The sequence below is a fragment of the Rhea americana genome, unplaced genomic scaffold, assembly GCF_003343005.1.
Source record: "Rhea americana isolate MKP2758 unplaced genomic scaffold, rheAme1 scaffold_23, whole genome shotgun sequence".
In the NCBI taxonomy this organism is placed as follows: Eukaryota; Metazoa; Chordata; class Aves; order Rheiformes; family Rheidae; genus Rhea; species Rhea americana.
In genome coordinates, this window is record NW_028186346.1 from 1,985,015 (window position 1) to 2,006,991 (window position 21,977).

General features: G+C 34.7%; 1 protein-coding gene across 1 annotated transcript in view; it reads left to right on the plus strand.

Annotated features, from left to right (window-relative positions):
* Positions 1-21,977, plus strand: part of GPC5 (glypican 5) — a 712,598-nt gene that overhangs the window by 119,549 nt on the left and 571,072 nt on the right. The gene's annotated exons all lie outside the window — the stretch shown is intronic.

Here is a 21,977-nt window from a genome sequence, read left to right on the forward strand (position 1 = left end):
TCCAGTAAAACCCCCAAATATTTTTTCTAGCAGGTTGTTATTCCAGAGCTTGTATTGTCCCATTGATTACTTTTGCCTGATTATAGTATTTTTCACTTCCCTTCTTGAATTTCATCCTGCTTTTACTGAATATGTGCCCAGTATTCTGTATTGGATATATGTATCCAATATACTGAGGTCATTTTGAATTTCAGTTCTGTCAGTAAGATTGCTTACAGCTTATACCTAGGTTGGCGACACCTTCAATTTTCATAAGCATACTTCTGTTTTGTCTTACTGTTCAGTAAGGAATATATTGATTAGCACTAGGTCTACAATAGATCCTCAGGGAGCTCAAATCAGTATATTCTTCTTGTTTTTCCAAGTAGTTTTGCATATAAGAGTAAGTTAATTTGGACCAGCCTCCTAGTCAATTYATGAGAATGCTATATTAATATCAGATGCCTCACTAAAGGCCTTTATATAAGAGATCTTCAACCTTTACGAATCTTGTTACAGTACTCTCTCTCGTTCACACACACACAAAACTGATAAATTTTTCTCAAGAATCTGTTAAGGCTCCTGGTCCTCAAAAGTCTTTTGCTGAGGGCTGCAGGCTTTTTGTTTGATAATATATTGCAGTATTTTTCTGAAAATAAGTGTTAGTGTCAGGGCCCCACGGGTGCCGCCAGCCCCCTGTCCCTGCTCCCCTTGGCCTCTCCTCCCCAGCCCAGTCCCAGATCCATCCCAGCGCAGCCTGGGACCATCAGTTGCTGCCCCGCCACGGCCCTGCCCCTGCCTGGGGCCCCCTGGCCCTCATGCACATGTGCCCGCCATGGCGCCAAGACAGTTTTAACCTGACTGGTAAGTAACTTTCCAGCTATTTTTATTTTCTGTTTTAGGGATAGATAGATAGATAATTTGTTTGATTTTTTTTCCCAGCCTTCTGGAATCTCATCCGTCATCCATGAGTTTTCAAAGAGCTTCTGAAAATGCTTCATCAAATTCTCTAAAACTATCCGAATTTCATCAAGCCTGGCTGATGTAAAATGACTGCCTTGCATTTGTATTCTCTAACCTGTTTCCTTTTTCTATCTTAAGTTCTTACTGCTTTGTTGCTCATGTTAATTGCATTATCTGCCTGATTGCATCTAACCTTTTTAGTGAAGACTGAAGCAGAAAATGCATTAAACATTTAGGTTTTTATTGGTGCCATCTCTTGATAGCTTGTTTCTCTGTTGAGTAGTGGACCATCTCTTTCTTTTGTCTCCATCTTGCAGCTTGTACTTAATGATTGTCTTTTTGTCTTGCATGTTCCTTGCTTGTATTTCACATTCCGTGCCTCCACTTTTCTGATTTTGTCCCTTCTGTTATTTTATTCTTCATTTCTCATTCTAGTGATTTGATTAGTATTCATTTTCTCTACATGTTCTTCTTATATATTAAATAATTCATGACTTTGATTTTATAAAGTTGGTCTCACACATCTTCCAACTCTCCTCTTAGGTAATGTGTACAATCACATTATTACTACAGTTTCTTTAAGGAAGTTCCTTGTTGAATGTTTTCCCATGGGATTTTACTTGTCATTTTTGAGTTTCGGAAATCCCTTGGTTTTTGCATTTGTTTTATTGTTATTCCTCCTTCCCATTCTAATAATTGGAAATACTACAATTGTATGGACATTGACCTGAATCTCTTGCTATCTTTCTTCTTTCCTAATGCTTAGGTCCTTCTTGCTTTGTCTTTTGTGTAACAAATTATAATCAGCATACCAAAGAAATTGTTGGATAGTCTGTAGTTCACTGTCTTCCTTTCCCAAATGATGTTTAGTTAGTTTCAGTTTTGAATCATCTGTGTTACTATGTTTCAGGCAATTTCTGTTAAATGCTTACAAGAAGTATCATCATCTCTTCAGTATTTCTGGTTTGGCACTAGTGCAATAGGTCCCCCCCCCACCACCACCACCTTCCTTTCCTCATTACTGTGGAAGATAACAAATAATAGAATAATCAATCAATAATAGCAAACGTAATAGTGACATATGAAAGGTCATATACCTTCATTGTTTGAATGTGAAAACAAAGTTGTAATATCAGTGATGTTTCAAACAGACTTAATGGCCTAGTATAATCTCAGTAGTGGCTAGAATATTTATATTATTTAACATATGAAATGTGATCACCAAATAATAAATAATCCTCATAGCATCCTTCTCATGCAAGTACATATATCATTCCAACATTATGGAGAAGTAGGAATAGAGGGAGTTAGAGGACTCGTCCAAGTCTTTACAACCAGTCATCCTATCAACCTGCCTAAATCTCCCCAGATACTGAATCTCAAAGACGTTCACAGAGTGTGCAGGATTGGGCTTACTACAAAATACTGTAGCAACCCTGGCTTCTCTTGGAGCTCCTACAGTACTCACCATCCCAATGTATCCAGTAATCTATAATATCGTGCAAAATGTGGATCTTTTTACTGTTGCTTTCTGCCTGAGGGAATTAAAAACATTTCTTACACTATTTTTGACTAATCCAGCATGAAAATTCAGGTTGAAACTCGAACAGCTCTGAAAGCTTTTCAGACTCTGAAATAGATTTCTTTCCTGCTTGCTGAGTAAGAGAACACTGAATTCACTATTAATCCAAATAATTGATGCTTCTGTCAAGGAAACACACTTAAAGCATTATTTGAAAATACAATAGTTTTTCTGGTCAGCATTTGATCCAAAATATTTCCAGCTACCATCCCATCCGCAGTTTTTCATTCCTGGGCAGAACAATTGAGGACGAAGTAATTTCTGCCTTCCAACAACATGCAGCACGAATGAACTTCCTGTGCGTTTCAAGGGTCAGACCACAGCACAGCACCAAGAAAGAGCAAGGGCCAGTAGCATCAATAAACAACGATTTTGTTATCAACGTGAAAAGTATGAGATTTTCAAGTTTGTTCTCCATTACGGCCTTTGAGATCAAGGATCAGAAAATGACTACATGATGAAGCAGAAATAGATGACCTAACCCAACTGTGGCTTCCAGCATTTTTCTCCAGATGAACTCAGAAACTGTTACTAGGTAATTTTTCTTCCAGCTGAAGACCATTATCTGTGGAGCACTACTGGAACCAGGCTATCTATCCTGTCCCACACTGTTCAGGAGACCGTTGTGTGAGACAGATGGAGGCCACAACCTTGGCTACGCTTGCACATTAACAGTGCATTACATCATTGTGCCGTATTGTCAACTGAAGCAACATAACTAACGGTCAGCGTATCTTCGGGATATTGGCTTTTAGATAAAAAACATTCACTTAAGCAAGAGATGATCAGAAAAGGAGATGCTTTGAAGAATTAGGCGAGCTGATTTTTTTCCATTTTCCAAGGAAGGGAAAAGCCTCTGCTGGCCAAAGCGTTAGTAAAACTTGCAAACTTCTTGCAAAGTTATAATGAGCAGATAGCATCAGTTTACATAAAAAAGGCTTTATTTCACCTTCGTGATGCTAGAACACTGTTTAGAAATCTGTATAGCCAACTTGCTCAACCTAMAAGCATCCTTGAAAAAATGAAGTATTATTATTTAATAATCAGTGGCCACCTACCTTCATGCCTTGATCCCCCAAATGTTATGATCATGGACATTATTAGTGACATGAATTGAAGTTTATTTTCTGGAATAGGGAATTTCTACATGCCTGGATTTTGTCCCACACAGATTTAGGAAATGAACAGGTGTAATAAGGCCACATAGCCAGACCCAAGGGATTATTTGTGCATTTGTAATATACATGGAGACAAAATCTACTCAGAATACTTTATTTGGGATTTTTTTTTTAGAGCTAAACATAGTTCAGAAAGTCATTTCATATTGGACTGCATTGGAAATGATTGATTACTGGAAAAAGTTGCCTAAATAAAGTAGGCACAGAACTGTTGCCTTTGAAGTATTTGTTTTCCAGTTACCTATTACTATGGGATGAACTGGAGAAAATCATGTCATTATGGTACAAGTATTCTTTAGGAAAAAATAAAATAACAGTATTCTATATCTGTACCTTTGAGATTGAAAAGGGGTATTTTAAAATCGCTTCTGAAATAAATGATAACTGATCTGTATATCAAGCAACACACAGTCACTAAAGTTAGATATAAATATATTAAGGATAGATGATACTAAATGATTACAAAATTCCACACCTACTAGGATTTATTTAATAAGATATAACTGACTTAATAGGATACATTTAATAAGATACCCATAAAAGCTTCCTCTGTCCTTGCTCCAGTAGTATGCAGTGTTTCAGGTTTTGACTGAACAAAATTACCAGTTGCAGCCCATCTCATTAGTGCTTCACAAAATCGGTGCAGTCAGTAGGAGCAGATTTTACCAGTTTTTTTTTCCACAGGATTCTTGAATTTTGAGAATCTTTACTACAAGATGTTCCATACTTTTATTTCATTCACAAATGTAAAGAAAATCCCCTGGAAACAATTTGAAAACCTATGAGGTAGGTAAACTTAGTATTAAATTTTACCTAGCACTAAACATCGTTGAGTTTACAGGCCCTGTGAGTGAGAACCATTTTTTCTAATTTTGTTTATCTAAAAGTTGCTAAATTTACATCTAATCTTATCTCCTCATTTAGGTTCATCATAGTCTATGAAGAAAGAAAAGCAACTCCAGAGTGCAATTCAGCCCATCTTAATGTGGATAACTGCCGTAATCTGAAAGAATTGCCCTTTGAAGGTGTCTGTCTGAGTGGGAGCAATGGCTTACACAGCTAACATCTTTTTAATTAAGCAGTAATCCTAGATTTCCTTCAGGGATATAATATGACGAGGTGGCTATCTGAACCCGCTGATTATCCACATAACTAGGGTAGACTGAGTGTTTAATTTTTAGATGGCTAAAGTTAGGTGAAATGAATCCTGATTTATACTTCAAAAAGACAACACTTTTGCAGAATTTGTCTCCTTATTATAATGTAATAAATTGTCATTCTTAAGCAAATGGAAAAGATAAAATATTATCCACTTTATTTTTCCTTCTATCTCAAAACATCATTAACAGAAAATTCAAATTGCAGCATTGTCCTACATACTTATGTAAACTAAGCTATCCAGCAGAAATTTAAAACTAAGACTTTTTTATGGAAGACTACAGATTTTATTGGATTATAGCAGCACGTTATTAATGATGCATGAAATATAGCGTACTGCATCAGCAGCTAAAAGACACAATGAAGTCAGAATTTTGCAATTTTTAAATTGTGCTGTTATTGGTTGTAAATTTAGTAAAGATAAAACCAACAAAACCTAATAAGCAGAAAACATTCTCTGTAGAAGAAAAAATAAAATAAAAATACAATATTGCTTTTTATGAAGTCTTTTTTAACCTTTTTTTTTCCATTATTCCTCTAAGTCTTTTTTTGTATGTGCCATCTGTAAAGACGTATGACTATAATACAAGTGTTCACAGACCTGTGTCTGCTCAGTAGGATGGTTTATGTTGTGGTGCATTTTTCCACAAAAAGTAGTTATGGGTGTCATCTTTTCTCTCTGTAGATGAAAGTTTTCTAAGTCTCATTTTCCAGTTGATCCATGATGGTTCTTGCAGTGGTACTTTTTTCTGTGGTTCCAAAATGACCGATGATTATTGTTCATGCCATACAGACAGCCAATTAATTTATACAGCTGAAATGAACCATGCAGAAAGATGTCAAGTAGAAAAAAAAAAAAGAAAGAAAGAAAGAAAGAAAGAAAGAAAGAAAGAAAGAAAGAAAGAAAGAAAGAAAGAAAGAAAGAAAGAAATCCTTATGAGAGGAATATGCCATAAAACCCAAGAATTAGTTGTTTAAAGAATGGTCTGATACTGCAGCTTCAGAAACATACTTCAATAGCTGTTTATTGCATGTGTACTCTATTCTTGAACTTCCTAGCATGTGACTGGCCATGTATTTATTACAGAATAACATTATGTATATTAATTTGCATTAGCTGCTGGATAGAGCAGAAAGGAAACTTTTCCATGTCATTTGCCCCCTAGTCAAATGACAGCTTCTGGACACAGATCCCTTCCTCAAGGAGAGTCCAGCACCAGCAACAATGGTGGTCTGAGGGCTCTTCTTGCACTGATAACAGCACACAGGAGTCTTAAGAAAGAGCAAGATGTTCCTGTATCTCAACTATAAATGTCATCCCAGTAGGGTCCACAAATGAAGGAAGAAGGAAAATTATTTCTCGCAGCAGAACATTCCTATAACATTTAACATACACAAACTTCTGATATGACCTGCTCACAGAAGAGAAGGGAATGAGTGCTGCTAAGAGTGGGGCAAGTGCTGCTATGAGTCTCAAGAAACTAGGTTTGCAAGGTAGAGTGTCACTGCAGACTGAGAAGCTGCCTGACTGTTCCCCCTTTTCTTGTTTTTGCTGTACTTTATTTGCTAATTTGGTAACATACAGTTCCTACATGCTTTGGATATGAGGAGAGAGGGGGTTTGTTTGTTTGTTTGTTTGTTTGTTTATTAGACATAGCATGGAGAGGACTTCTACATCTTTTTAACATCCTTTGTTCAAAGTAACATGTTCAAGAGGCGCAATTATCAAGAGGTGCAATTAGGATTAAAGTAGGGCTGATTTATGTGCATATGTCTTCATATAAGAAATGTACCATTGGAACTGAAATGGAATGTTTCTTTTCTTGGATGGTCATAACAGATTAGAGGGCTTAGTTTTCTTTTTTGTTTCTGTCTTGTTCTCTGTGGACTACACACTGGAGAGAATTGTGGTCACATCCATTTWATTGCTACTAGACAAGTGCCCAGTTCAGGAAATAGCTTAATATGTGGTCTTGTCCTTGAGAAACTGTACTTGGGAGTGAGTTAAAAGACATCTCTTAAATGAAGTGGAGAATAGAGCTGCCACTCTTAATGACTGGTAGAGACACACCACTTTTATCACTTTTCCACCCTGTACTTCTTTATGTCTTTGAACTCCCTTCATAGAGGGTGATGGATCCCTATCGGTGGTTTTGGAACCAAGCAGAAAACATAGAAGTGAGAGGAAAGGAGCAAAAGGGGGATAGAGCATCACTGCACTCCCATCCAAATTACAGTAGGAAAGTTGATTAGAACTGGCCTATATCAGCATTACGAGCTGCGGAGGTCTAGGGAGGCTATATCATTACACAGGCCAAATAATACAGTGTGGCTCATGTCCACATCATATTAGGCTAGCTCCTTGTGGAGCAGGCTGGCTGCATCCTTCTCATATGGCACTTTGTTCTGAGTCTGCTCTTGATGCTTTTAAAATACTTTTTTTTTTTTGCTTTTTTATAATTTGTTTTAGTCTGAGATAATATGAAGGATGCACTGCACCCACCAAAATGTTGTTCTTAATACCATGAAGCTAAGGTAATATGCTATATACCCAGGGGTATGTCATCGGGAGATGGAGGGCTTCCTGGAGCAATATTGGAAGACTGTGGAGGGAGCCAAAATTTGTGCAGTTTCATGCATGCTTTGTTTTAGGGGTGGTCCCTGTAATGATCTATCACTGGTTGTCTTGGAAAGAGCTAGTAGAAGTGATACAAAGAGTTTGGGAGAAAGCTCCAGTGGTCAATTCTTTCCCTAAAACTATTTTTTTTCAGTGGTCTTTTTATCCATAATTAGTGGGTAGCTTTATGAGTGTGTTAAATGCTAATAGTGCAATGTAACTGAATCATACAAATACTTTAGCTTTCTTCAGTGTCTCAGAAAACACATTTTTTTCCCCAAGGAAAGTGATTTTTGCATGCATCTTTTATAATTACTTCGAGCATGTGATTCTTTCAGGATTCCACCTTAGATGTTTCTTGATCTTATTATTGCATTCATGTATTCACATTTAGATTGTGTAATTAATATATGAGCATTTCATGGTGTTGTTCTGGAATATAGTCATACTCAGAGATGAGAGTGCATAGAAGATAAATTTTGAAAAAAAGAGACTCATTTTGAAGGCTCATTTTATGTATGAAGAGCAGTTAAAAATATGGGATTCTCTCCTGGTTGAGTCACTGATATTCAAAAAACATTGAAATTCATCCATCAAAAGGCAAAAAAATAGCGTCCATTATATCTTAAACCCCTTTTCTTTTGATATTTTTGAATTATTAACACAGAATCAAACTAATTTGACAGAGACGCAAATGAAAGTTAAAAAAAATAGTTCACTACATTTTTTCAATATTGCTCCTTTAGTAAAGGAATAGCATATAAGTATTTCAGATACACAAGCCTGTGTATGTAAAAATATGTGGCTATTTGGCTAACTTTATAGATGATAAAGAAGTGGAATATCACTTCCAAATTTCTGACATGTATTGTTCAACTCCTGTGCGGGATGTTTGTTTTCTCCAAAAGTTCATTCCTATCATCAGAAATTTGCTCTATGTTAACTCACATTGCATTCTTGCAGTTGAATATAGATGAATATAATTCATCTATAAAAATGTTAGWTGAATATAACATTTTAAAAGCAGATAGAGTTACAAGGGAATAATCTCTGGACAAATAATTCTCTGGAGGAGACAGAGTTGAATCTTGTATTCTACAGTGCAAATTCAGTTAAAAATATTACAGGTAAAATGTACAGATGTTATAGGTAAATAACTAAGGTAACTAAGCTCTACAAGTGAAATAATAAAACTAATGATGACTGGAATAATAGATTGCTGAGCTAGTCACCATCATCTCTCTTTATTAGTAAATGAAGTGAGAGAGACACTTTTTTGGCATGATTCATCCCTTTATAAGCATCTGAAATAGGTCAGATGAATCATGCCTTAAAAGTCCCTGTTACTTTTTACAGTTAAAAATTAGAGAATATGATATTTAGCTGGGATGAGTCCTGTATGCTCGTTTGATAGAGCGATGTGATCTTTTGCTCCTCTCTTTCTTGTAGGTTTTGTGTTTGGCATTGTCACCATTTTGCAAACATCACTGTTTTCATTAGTATTGGCATGCATACAGTCAAGATTATATATGCATTAAACGGTATAAATTGAATGTCACGATTATGAGCCTTATACTTTGTACTGCAGAAACAAGATATGTAGCAATACCTGACATCACAATACATGTTATTCTAAAATTTTAATAATATAAATCAGATTCTGAGGCAGAGTCACTCAAAAATGTAGACAAGAATAAAATGTTCTCACATATTCTGCCATGTTCCACTGGAAATAGTTATCTCTGCACAAGCCCAAATATCACCAATGTTGATAAAACTATGAATAGATGGAGGACCTCTTTGCAGAGTTACAATCTTCATTTCCAAATTATTTCTGTTGTCTGCAATGTCATTGCTAATTGCTGTCTTTGCCAATTTGCATTCTCAGAAGTGCTTTTAGTAGTTTTCTTTGGATATGTGAGGTAGAAAATGACTGCTGTTTTTGTTAAACTGAAAAGGGGAAAGCTAGAGCCTTTTAGACTGATGAGTGTACTTTCAGTTCTTGGGGGAAAAATACTGAAATACTTAGAAGCCACATACAAGAACATATCAAAATGGTAGGCAAAAGTGATAAATATTTACTGAGTTAGGTCAAGCTACTCTAAATTCTCAGTGTGTCAGATAATCAAACTGTGTGTATGGAGGGAGCATAAACATTAAGTAACTTGTCTTCACTAAGTTCAATTTTTTATACTATTCTTATAAGTAGATAGTAATTGATTAGATTATCACTAACCAGATGCAAAACTTTTTGGAAACCTGCACATAGTTAGCCGGAGTTCACAGTCAAACTAGGCACTTCAGTTGAAGTTCTTGGGTAAGTATACAGTCGCTGTGTTCATTATTGTGTTGAATGGTGAAATGAGCAGTGCGCTCTCAGTAAATGAGAGAGGACAATAAGGGCCTGGGTGCAGGCTGAAAAATAGAACAAGAATTCAAAATAATGGGATGCCATTTGATGAGGACTTGTGAAGATTCGACATTTAGATAGAAATAACCAACYGCAGAGTTTAAGAGGACTGGCTCAATAGTATTTCTGTTGAAATGATGTAGAGATCTCAGTGCTTACCAAGGTGACTTGCTTACCAACTTTGACTACATACAGGCAGATTGGACTCTATTTACAATTGAAGGGAGCGGAAATGTTCCTTTTAAAAAAGGAGAGAAAGGAAATTTTAACAGTTTTCATGAGTGGGATTCATCACCTAACTTTACATATCTTCTCTGAGCTAATCACCATCTTCCCCTCTATAATTAGAGRAGAGAAGCAGTATGATTCATCTTATTCCATGTGGACATCTTAAGTAGGGCAGGTGAATCATCCCCATTCCTCTCTACTGAGATGTAGATGTAGATTAGCTGAGGTGTAGACATCTATTCAGGAGTTGCATTTGGACTTTGGAGATGTCTACAGTCAGGTGAGGAGGATCTCATCTGAAATACCTGAAGGAAGGAAGAATGAAATAATTTGTCCTCCTTACAAGGACAGAGAAGCACCAGAAYGGTTTTCCTGGAGGTTGTGGTCTCTGTATGTTGTGCATTGTTTTAAGAATAGGTTAGACAAACATATTAAAATATGAAATCATWGACATAGTTGAAACTTCCCTAGGTTTAAAAGATGGACTAGAGGACATCTCAAATCCTTCCTAGCCCTGTGTTTCTGTAGTTTCATTATTTAGCTAAAGATATTCCAGTGCTACATAATCTGGCGTACACAGCAGTTATGGTAGTGGGCAAAAAAACRCTCAATTTTGAGTCATACAAGAGAAGCATGCAGAAGAGATCCTTGTCAGATCACATGATGGGGCAGAATTGCATAATGGAATGGGAATAACCATGAGATTATAGTTTGGAAGAGACACGTGTTCCCAGCAGCTATTATCTCCAGCTCCTTTCTGGAAACCATAGCATGCCTTAAGAATACATGAGTTGAGAATGCTGCTGCAGGAGCTGTGAAACAAGAGTTCAGCAGGACATATTAAAATATAAAGCTCTATGTAATAATTTCATAAACCTATATTTTATATAATTATTCACACTTTGGTAAACAGAATTGGTTTGCATTTAAATTTCACATCTATTGTTCTTGAGTCCATCACATGAGCTCTAATTAAATTTTAATAATAATTAAAAAGCATTTTGTCAAATATCAGATAATAATTCATGAGATAATCTAATGAAAATTGCTATTAAAGAGGATTGCTACTAAAGAGGAGGTCTTCCAAAATTTTCATAGAATAGACTGCATTTTGACCACATACCTGGACTGCATGCAGATATCTAGATCTTGACTCCTTGTTCTCTGGTGCCATGATGCCATAGAGCTGGTCTGAAAAGTCAGCTGGGAATTTCCACTTGGCCATGGCCATTCTAGCTGATGCAAGTTAGAAGGTGCTTGGAAATGAAGCGTCTTAACTCACACCTTGCTCCTATGGAAGATATAGGGAGAATCATCCCTCTTCCACCTTTTTTTGACCTCTGTAGGTGTGCTCAGTGGGGGTATGCTCAGTAATCTTAACAGACTGTGTGAGAACATTACAATAGAGCATTCTGTAGTGTATTTTTACCTTTTTTCATGGTAAAAGGCATTCTATTTAAATAGCTTCCAGGTTATGGAGCATATCCAGAACTTTATAGTTCACCTCAAAAGTTTCTGTTGCAGGCCTGAGTGAGGCACAAAAAAAACATAAAAAAGTGTCAGTAGTAGGGAACAAACAGAATGCAAGTGAAGGGGATTCATCTGTTTTTGTCCTCAACTGTGTCTACATTCAAAAGAGTATATGAATTTGAAGTAGAGCTAGAGGCACGTGCCAAAACTACTAGCAACCACGGATCATTTACAATATATTGTTTAGTTCCTAAAGAACAGATTGTGAGTTAGTGTAGAAATGAGTTTTGTTAAAATCAGGAGTAATACTTGGTAAGAAATGATAAATCAAAGTAGAATRGACTATTCAAATTCATATTGATATTTGCTCCTAAACTGTTATCATGAAGAGCAGCTACACAAAGTTTATGTGCAAATGAGATAAAAAAGCCCTTTTGCAAATATTTTCTTTCCTGAGAGATCCTTGTTTTGAAATATTCTTCTTAAATTCACTTAAATCTGATAAATTTGTATAATAAAACTGATTTTTTGTATGTCTTTTTCTAACCAATGTAGAGATTTTTTTTTTCTTTTTGCTGACAGGTGCTATTTTTCTCTTGTAGAGAAAGGGCATATTTGTCTTCCTGATTATCCASCTCCTGAGAGTTTCTATCTCGTCAAGTTAAAAATAGTACATTTATTAACCTGTCTGAAACTTGAAAATGCATACTTCAAATGCATTTCTTACTGTTTACAGCATTCTGTAAAGCAGATACTGAAATATGTGGCATAAAACAAAATGCTTTTGCTATCATCTACATTAAGCAGAATTTTGCACATATCAGTCATAATAATGTCTATACTAGAGCTATACAGAGGGGCACATAATTTTTCTTCTTTATCTTCTATCTTTATCTTATTTTTTATCTTTATCTTCTATCTTCTGTCAAATAGTTAAATGGGAACATAAAACTAATATCAGCATGTTATTAAAATACAGGTCCAGAATTAAACTTCCTTGTTCTATATCTTCCAGGGAAAACGTGAAAGATAATGAATAAGTCTCTTACCAATCTGTTTTGGAGGCTCTTTGAAATCTATGACATCCAGTAATATCTTAAGTAACAAAACCTCTCATATTTCTTTGATTGGTTAGTGTGACAATTGTTAATATCATCTTGTGGAATTCCTCTCAGCCTCTCAGATGCAGGAATTCGTACTTGAAAGCTGTCAAAATAAATTTTCAGTGATACAAATTGAATATATTTACTTGTTTGATGTGCAATAAATATCGATCTGTAATGTTGCATCTGATAGAATCTGATTATCATTTCACTTGTACCTGTATAAATCAAAAGCTGGTTGACTGAAGTTGAGCATAAAATTAAGATAAGTGAGAGAAAAATCAAGTTCTAAACTTTCAAGCATAAAAGTCAATCTTCATCTGATGTTAATGATCATGGTAATCTTCCTAAGACTGTTATCTATTTTCCTATGTGATTCCCCTGTGATTTCCTGATAATTATTTTTTAAAAGGCTGTCATATAAACTCAAGATGCTCCTGCAATCCTCTAGAAACCAAGGCTATACTTTATTTCATTCTTAGGAAAAACATGCTCCCAGCTGTGCAGAAGGAAAGATTTCAATAAATAYATCAGACCTTTGTCATTTTATCTACCATTAAGAGTATTTTGTAAAAACATGATCATCTTGGCTTTTTATTCATATAAATCATGTTATGTTTGATGACACTTTTTCTTAACATCTGTTCCTTATAAAAATGTCAGCTATTTGCCCTGACTAGACGTAGATGTCTACATCTGAGCTGTTCATTCTAACATCCCTTTATAGTTAAGGGAGAGGATCAGGCACTTCCAGAGAACAATTAATCTCAACCAAAAATAGACATCTAAAGTTGGACAGATGAATCGCACTTCAGAAGTGCTTATTCCTCTCCCTTTACTTAAAGGGAGCTTTGGATGACTAATTCACATATAGATGTCTAAAGTTATGTGAGATGAATTTTACCCAWCTAATTCATTCATTTTATGGCCTTCCTATCTCAACATCATCTTGCTCTACATTCTAAGTTTCCCTTAAAAGAAAAATGCCCTTCTTATATATGTGAGATGACCTGCTTTCTCTATTTGTTATGGCAAATATGTAAAAATGCATATCATAAATCATTATTTAAATAATGATTTATTTAAATCATTATTTTATTTAAATAAAAAATTAAAAAAATTAAAATTTTAAATCATTATCAAACTTTTGTAGATGATGTGCAGCATTTTATATCTAGAGATTTTCAAACAACTTCATTATGTGATGTCATATTTAAAGAAAGCTGAAGTAACATCTTAAACTTTTTTACCATAATTCCTTCATGAATTCATTAAGTATTAAAAAAAAAAAAAGCTTTGTCTGTTAATTTCAGTTGTACTAGTAAAAACAATAAGATGATGATAAGTATTTCAGTTTTCTTAGTAGCTATTTTTCTATACTGGGATTTTTCAAAAATATGTTTTGTCTTTAGACCTAGAGGAAAAAATTGCCTGGGGTACTTTTTCATGATAAAATAATGTAAAGTGTGTAGGCATGGTATTTAGCTGATAGGTGCGTTGCCAAATTTTGGCTCGTTGCTGTTGGTGTTCAATTTCTTTTCTTCTTATTTTATGAAATGCAAATAAGCCAGTATAAGCAAGTTATCGGGAACAGTTCAGACAAAAAGGAGGTCAGATATGTGATTCCCTGGAGTATTCTACTTGTTACTCCAAGCATATTTCACTCCATGATAATACACGATGTGTACAGAATTTAGAAACATTTTCCTCACAAAAGAAAGATTTTCCTGTGTAGTAAAGGGAGTAATATGAAATCAGAAAGAAGCTAAGCAGAATCCAAGAGGGTAAAGAGGTTTTGGTAGAGCTCTAAGCATATGAGCACAGACACACAGGGTCTCACTGTGAAAGATAATTTCAGAAGGAATATGAGAAATTAAATGTTTCCAGTTATGCACAGATTTACATTGTGGAAACTTCAGAAAATGWTTATGAAATACCTCACAGCTTACAAACAACTTCCTGGAAGGATATGTGAAAGGAGGAGAATTGGGTGGACATAAAAATTCTTCCTCTACTGAAAATGAAAAGAATAGAAAAGAATAAGAGTAAAAAGAATAATTATAAAGAAAAGAATAATTATAAATATTGATAGTAAACTATCAGTAATAATCTATCAATAATAATCTATCAATAAAATAAACTAAGCTAAGGAAGTGGTATGAAATAGAAGGGTTTGTTTCTGTGGARAAGAAACCCACACTCAAATTAGGAAATGGTTCAAAAAGTATGGATGGTCTTACTATCATCAGAAAAATCTTCCAGAAAAGAGTCTGGCGAAGTTAGCAAATTATAAAAATGAAATCTAGGTGATGGGAACAAAATCAATCAAGGTATGAAATGGAAAAAATTATTACCTGCCTAAATATAAATCCCATTTCCTCATTCTGGTGGGACAGAATTCAAGTAGAAGAATATAAGTGATAATTCAGAAGTGTTTGAGAAAATACTGCTGGTTGTTGTTTTCCTTTCAGTAATGACGACTGTGGAAACATGGATCTTGCCATTTTTGGAAACAACAGAGCAGATACAGGTTTTGTATGGTGGCAGGGCCAGGAACAAAGACTAAAGACAACTCCTCCNAAAAAAAAAGGCTTGTGAAAGAAGTGGAATCACTGTTTTTTAACTAGATGAAATAGTAATCATACAATATTGTCATTCAATATGAAAATATCACCTATTAAGGTTTGATTAATTATTTCAAATTCCAGTTACAGCTTAGAAGCACATTAAATAGCATTTTCTAAGCCTACATATTTTAACATCATCAGTGATGAATAAGCTTCACTGAAAAGTTTGAAAAGAAATACTTGAATTTTCTAAACCATTGGTGATGATTTTCGCCAAATTGTAAAATTTATTGAAGTTTTAAAGAACTAAAAAAAAGATAATTTTACTCCAATATTAAAATAAGTAAATACAGTACTTGGGTCAGAATGGCTGAACATGTGTCCTATTGCAGTACTGGGTTTGTTGTTGAATGTGTAAATAGGAAGATGGAGAAGAAATGGAGAAAACGGATCTGTTTGGGAAACAAATTCTGCATAATAAAATAGCTATCTCAATCTAGGTTACTAAAAAAAAGGTTATCTCTCAGGGATAATATTAAGTAGATTATKAAATAAAAATGAGAAATATGCTTATTGATTTAGACTCGTGAAAAGATGTGATGTAATCATGAGTATAATTCATCTCGCCTGACTTTAGGACATGTAAGTTTGAGCTAGACATGCTACAGCTGTCAATTTGTTGTGCATGGAGGAAAATGGACCTCTTCAGAGGAAAATTCAATTGTCTTACCTTCCACTAGAATGCAAGTGATCAGCTCAGATTTAGATTTTTGACTTTCAAAAGTCTGAATTAGGACATGGAAAATCRCCATAATGACTGAAAAGTGGTAATAATCACACTCAGATTAAAAATGCTCCTCTAGCAGTGAAAGCAGTTAACAAGTGAAACAACTAGCCAAAGCTGGGTTTAGATTCTGCAGCATATTCAATTTTCAAATAAAAGTTACCTGATTTTTTTAAAAGAAACATTCTAGTTCAAGCAGGAATGAGTTCTGAGTTCATACAATTTCAGTGTGGGTAAAAAGAGAAACACTCCTTACATCTGGATTCAACARAATTTAGTTTTTGTCTGATTAATGTTTAACAGCCTAATCAAGGTGCAAAAGTTATTTTTAGCCTAATTATAGTGACACTTATGCTTATAGCCCAAATTACCTGATTATTGCTAATTCCCATTAATATTACAACTAAAACTCGCAGGCACCAACTCCATACTGTCTTGTGTGTGTGTGTGTGTGTATGTGTGAGATGAATCATCAGTACTCTAGAGTTCTTCACTGGGAGTGGTATGATGCTGATGATGGGGAATAATCTTGGGCCCTCTTGGAGCTGAATATATATATATATATATATATATATATATTTCCTGTATTTGTTAATGGGGTACATTCTTACCTCTCCTCTTGGTACAAGGGCTTCATTACAGCATGATTGTTTAGGTCTGTGGGTCTTCCATATAGTACTTTTTAAGGGGTAGAGCCACAAAAGTATGCAAAGCTAAACAAAAGCTTTAAAAAAGTTCAATAATACTATAACTAAAACAAAATGGAAATCATAGAATAAGTAAGAAACTCTTGAAARTTGGGCAATTTACCACTGAAGACAGGACAAGCTAGGCAGTGGTCTACTAGTCCTAATACTAGTTTCTTAAACAATACAGGAATTAAATGGAGCTAAAATCAAGCTAAAATAAATTCAGGAACAGACAAGTCCAGACCAGACCTGACAAATTCTGAAGTTGGTTATGAGTAATTATGGCTGTAAATCCTGAAGCATATCCCTAGCACTTGTCAGCACAAAATTATTTGGGCCACAGGGCTACAGGTTTAGTCTGTTCTATTGTCGTACTGGCTTCAATGGTGACTGTATAATCAATTAATCTGTGAGGTGGGTTAATTTGAAATATGTGTTAATGAGGAGTAGTTTTAGTGAGCCTCGAATGTTTTCTGATGGCAGTTACTGTTTAGACCTGTCTCCCATATAACCTTCACAAATAATGCCCTAGTGAGTTCATCACTTATAATTCATTTATACGTCTCAGGGACATTATTCTTCCAGCTCCTTTTTTCTTCTATGATAAATGATCAGGGGATTTTACAGTCTATCTGGTACTCTGTACTACTTTGTGTACCTTAAGTTTCCCCTCCTGTACATATTTCTCTATTGTATGTGTTTTAAATAAAGAGATAAAACTGGACAGACTGATTTATTTTAGCAGTTTTTGCAATTTTGGAATGACAATTCTGTAGGATTTTTCAAATCAGAATCTAATTCCTAATATCATTTAGGTTTTTCTGTTTTTACTTGAATTTAGTCATTTGGTTTGTTGTTTCTTATGGGCTAATACCTTTGGTAATTCTCACTGGTCATTTCTGGATTCGCCTGTGGAGTATGAAGTATTCTTGTAAAATATATTCTTTGTTCCAGGAGGGATTTTAAGCTGTCTGATTACAATTTATTAAAGTTCTATATCTTAGTCTGACTGACTGTGAATTAATTCACTATATATAACACAGGCTGTTGAATTGCTCTGAATTATAAGACTTTGCAACTTGTTGACCCGCTAGTAATACTGCAATTTTAATATATTAGACTATCTTTGTGGTAAGTAGTATAAATGTTTCGAAAATTAATAATAGTAAGTTAATTTGCACCATACATCCTCTCATGTGGTAGTTTCTACAGAAAGTTTATCTGTGGGAAGAAAGGGTAAACTTTAGAAAATGCAATCAATTTTATAACAATATGATTCCATAGAAATTTGTTTTAAATTAAATCTCTAAGATTAGTTAGAAATATATTAGAAGCCTAAGCTATATTAGATACTTCCCCAAAACTACTRAGGATGAGAATTCCAGGCCTRGGTTAAAATTCAATCCGAATCCATTTCACTCAGTGTAAGATTTCCTTCAAATTTGATTAGTATCCAGGAGTAAAAACAGAGATGTCTTTAGGCTCTCTTTGCTAGTTGTTACTGTAAACAAGGCACAGTTRCGTATCCACTTTAGAAACCAATAAACCACTGGACTGATATGTTATGGTATCTATATAACTTTAGAATGATCTATGGGCTCTCAGCAATATGAAAATCAAGGGAAGTGAATGAAAGATTGCATTTCTTTTAAAAACAATACCCTGATAATTATTTTATATTGTTTTGTGGTCACTTTGTTAAATGTACTGTTATCAACAAAAAAAGTACTGATATGAAGAATCAGCTGAGTAAATGCAATGTGTAATAAAGAAATGCTCATTTATTTTTTTCTAGAATTGTGTTTTGATGTTTCTTAGCAAAGACARCAAGAAAGATATTGCTGTTCTTTAAATGCTTCTACAGTTAATATGTTGACAGCTCTGATTTTTGACTTAGGAGTGTGCAAATCATAATTTTAAGTAGAGCCAAAGAAAAATAATGTTGACATGTCACCTATGATAAACTCTTGTCTTTAGCCACAGTCGTGCTGCTAAAGATATCTCTAGGATTTGGTATATTTCTTACCACACAAATCTCGTAAAAGATGGAGACAAAAGGCACAGAGCATTTGTGTGCATACAAATTAAAAAATCAATTAAAAAACAAGTGACCATTTAAAAACAATAAAATGAGCTTGTCTGGCTCATCTTTGTTGTATTTAAAATACCTTTGGTATGTACTGGATTTATACTTATTGAAAACTCATAACTTATTTTGTGGTAGAATAATTTAAGATTGGTGATGTTAGTCACTACCCATGACATTACAAGATACAGAAACCCACTGTTAAAGTTATGATATGCTCACAGTATTGAACCAACATGACTTGATTTGTCATTGAAGTCTCTGAAAGTGTAGTAAATGACATAGATTGCCACTATAAGATGTTCACAGGAGCTGTTCAATATTCCAAGTAAACATAGGTCTGCTTTGCTGCCTGTCATTCCTCAAGCTGTCTGAGGGCAAAACAAATCTCTAAAATACTTTTGGCAGTAATTAGCAACAAAGGTGCCAGTAGACTAAACCTGATTAGCAAATCAGATTTTGTAAAAAATCCTAAATTGACAATTAAACAGCATAATRCAGAGTTACAAGCATAAGTGGCCAATATTATCATATGCTATTTAGAAAAGCACAAATAGTCAATAAATCATGCCGTAGGTATTGTACTCATTCATCTATGGTTTGCTGGGGCACCAGCAATGTAATTCAATCTTGAAGGTTTCTTATTGTTTAGGCTCCATTGTAAAATCTATTGATTATCCATGTGCAGTATGATTTATTCTTTCATCTAATATTTGTGCTCCTGGTAATAGGATACTGCAGCCATGGATTGTAACAGAATTTTAATCACATATTTTATTGTTATTATCTATGAAAAAAGTAATAATAAAAATTGTAAGGGATCATAAGCCTCCTATTTATGTCATTCTAAAGAGATTATTATAACATCATTATTTTACTAACATTGCCTGCTTTAATAAATTTCATCTGAAGCATTGGTAGAATTTCTTGTAAAGGACTAAATCTACAGTTTTAAAAATAATCACTTTTCTAGAGGGCTTTAATATTTTTGCACTTTATTATTTTAAACTATTTTATATATATATATATATATATATATTTGTCTTTGTTATTCTGGCTGCGCCAAGCTTTTGAATGAAGGATTCTTTAGTCTGTCATAAGTGCATATCTAGGATTTAATTCAGTTGTCTAAATACATCTAGTACTATTTACAATGCAAAATATCGACATGAAGCTGGCAGATGTGACACAAATCCTCCAGGATACCCATACCCTTCTGGACAGGCAGTTAAATGGCATCTACTGTCTAAAATGGTACCGAACACTTAAGGCAACTGGATCARGCCCCTACAGCAGATTGTACTTTCTTTGCATGCCTTGTTTCCTCTAATAAAAATGAGACGCATTCTTATAGTTTACAGTAGGTTATTAAAATCTGAATTTTAGGTGTCCACATATTGGTGCCTACATGTGAGCTAGTATCCAAACTGCCATTTCAGCCAGTGGACATCTMAGCTCAGTTTAGCTGTCTTAATGTGGGCATCTTGGGCAACTGGATATATGCTATCTCATCTGTGGGTCCAGAAGAATATGGGTCTCCTGTACACATCTACACATCTGCAAACATGGGATTATGCACAGATGGCTCAGATCTGAGGAGGCATCTCAAACGGCATGAGGTGCCGAGCTTCAGAGRACTGACAGAGCACYCAGTCAACACAGGGAGTTGTAGCCTACGGAGCTAGACCACTGGCACGTCTACGTGTCGACCAGGATAAACTGAATGTCGTCCTTTACGGTATGGGTTAGGTCTCTCTTGAGTAAGATGAGAGCCTAGTTCCATGCAGAATCCTAACTTTTTGAGTTTGGCTTTTGAAACAAATCATATTCTTTGCTGAATCACTATGGTAATGAGCACATACAAACACTGTAGTGAAATTCATTTTAAGAGTGGTCTGCCTTTGTATCTAGCAGGAGGATAAATGAAAAAAAAGTTAGACTGATTGCACTTCCCTTCTCTTTGCTGTAAGCAGTCAACAGACTTTTTTTTCCCCCTCTCATTTATGTGAATAATAGGAGAATGAAAAAGAAAGGTAGAAAAATCCTTCCACAGTCTTCAGGGTGATGTGAAATATGAAACTAAGGGTTACTAGATAATAGATAACAAAGGAATAGAGGCAGTGACATAATGTCACTCTGAATTATAAGCATGTGTCTCATTTTTATTGGAGGAAACAGAGAAGGTATAGAAAGTATAAGATCAGTTGAATATGTCTCTGTGATCTTTTCTCTTCACAGAAGTGCAATTTCGAACTGACCAGAGTCAGTGAGAATCATTTCACTGACTTTAACGAGATTTTTATCACAAATAAGACATCTATTCTTATGCATAGATATATATGAAAGATGTGGTCTTGTTCATTAGATGAAAATAATTCTGAGTGTTCCACTATTCCTTTCAGTTAGTGAGTTAAGATCTGACTTCAAATTGCTTCAATAATTGGCTGACATAGATTAATACAGTTTGATTCTTCCTGTTTTTACCAATGATATTTGGGCAATATTGACTGCTTCAGGCTTTCCTTCATTTTATTGTTAGAGAGAGTTCAGTTTAAAAAACAAATGTGAAAAATAAATAAATGTTGATCTGCAAAAATATACAGGACATCAGATGCATTAAGTTGCCTTCTTTTTGTTTTTATATAGAATTTTAAAACTAAGGCATTAGCTTTCATATTGAATGAACACAAAAGAAAAGTTACCAAGTCATCATTGTCCAGTGAATAGAATGGGTTAATATGTTTAAAATGTATTTCTATGCATTTTCATTGTCAGTTCCTTTTGATCTATATATTACGCCTTTGCCTTCCCTGGTGTGCAACCTTCTCAGGCGGATCTAGGAAATACTTCAATACAGAGATTTTTTGTTCTGTTTTGAACACAAGCATTTTTTCATACCTGTAAATAACAGATCAAGTCAGGACAGAATACTTCTCTAGTATATTTAAAATCGTGATAAAAACTAGTCAGTGTACTTAAGCATTGTTTAAACATTGCCTGACACASAGAACTACGTACAAGCCTATCCTTTCAGTCTTCACAGGTAATTCAGATGTTGAGGCTTGGAGAGGGTGTATCCAAGCACAGTGCCTGGTGAGAGAGTTCTTCAAGTCCCATCACTTTGGCCATAGCAATTGCCAGACTAACCAGCATGATTTAAAAG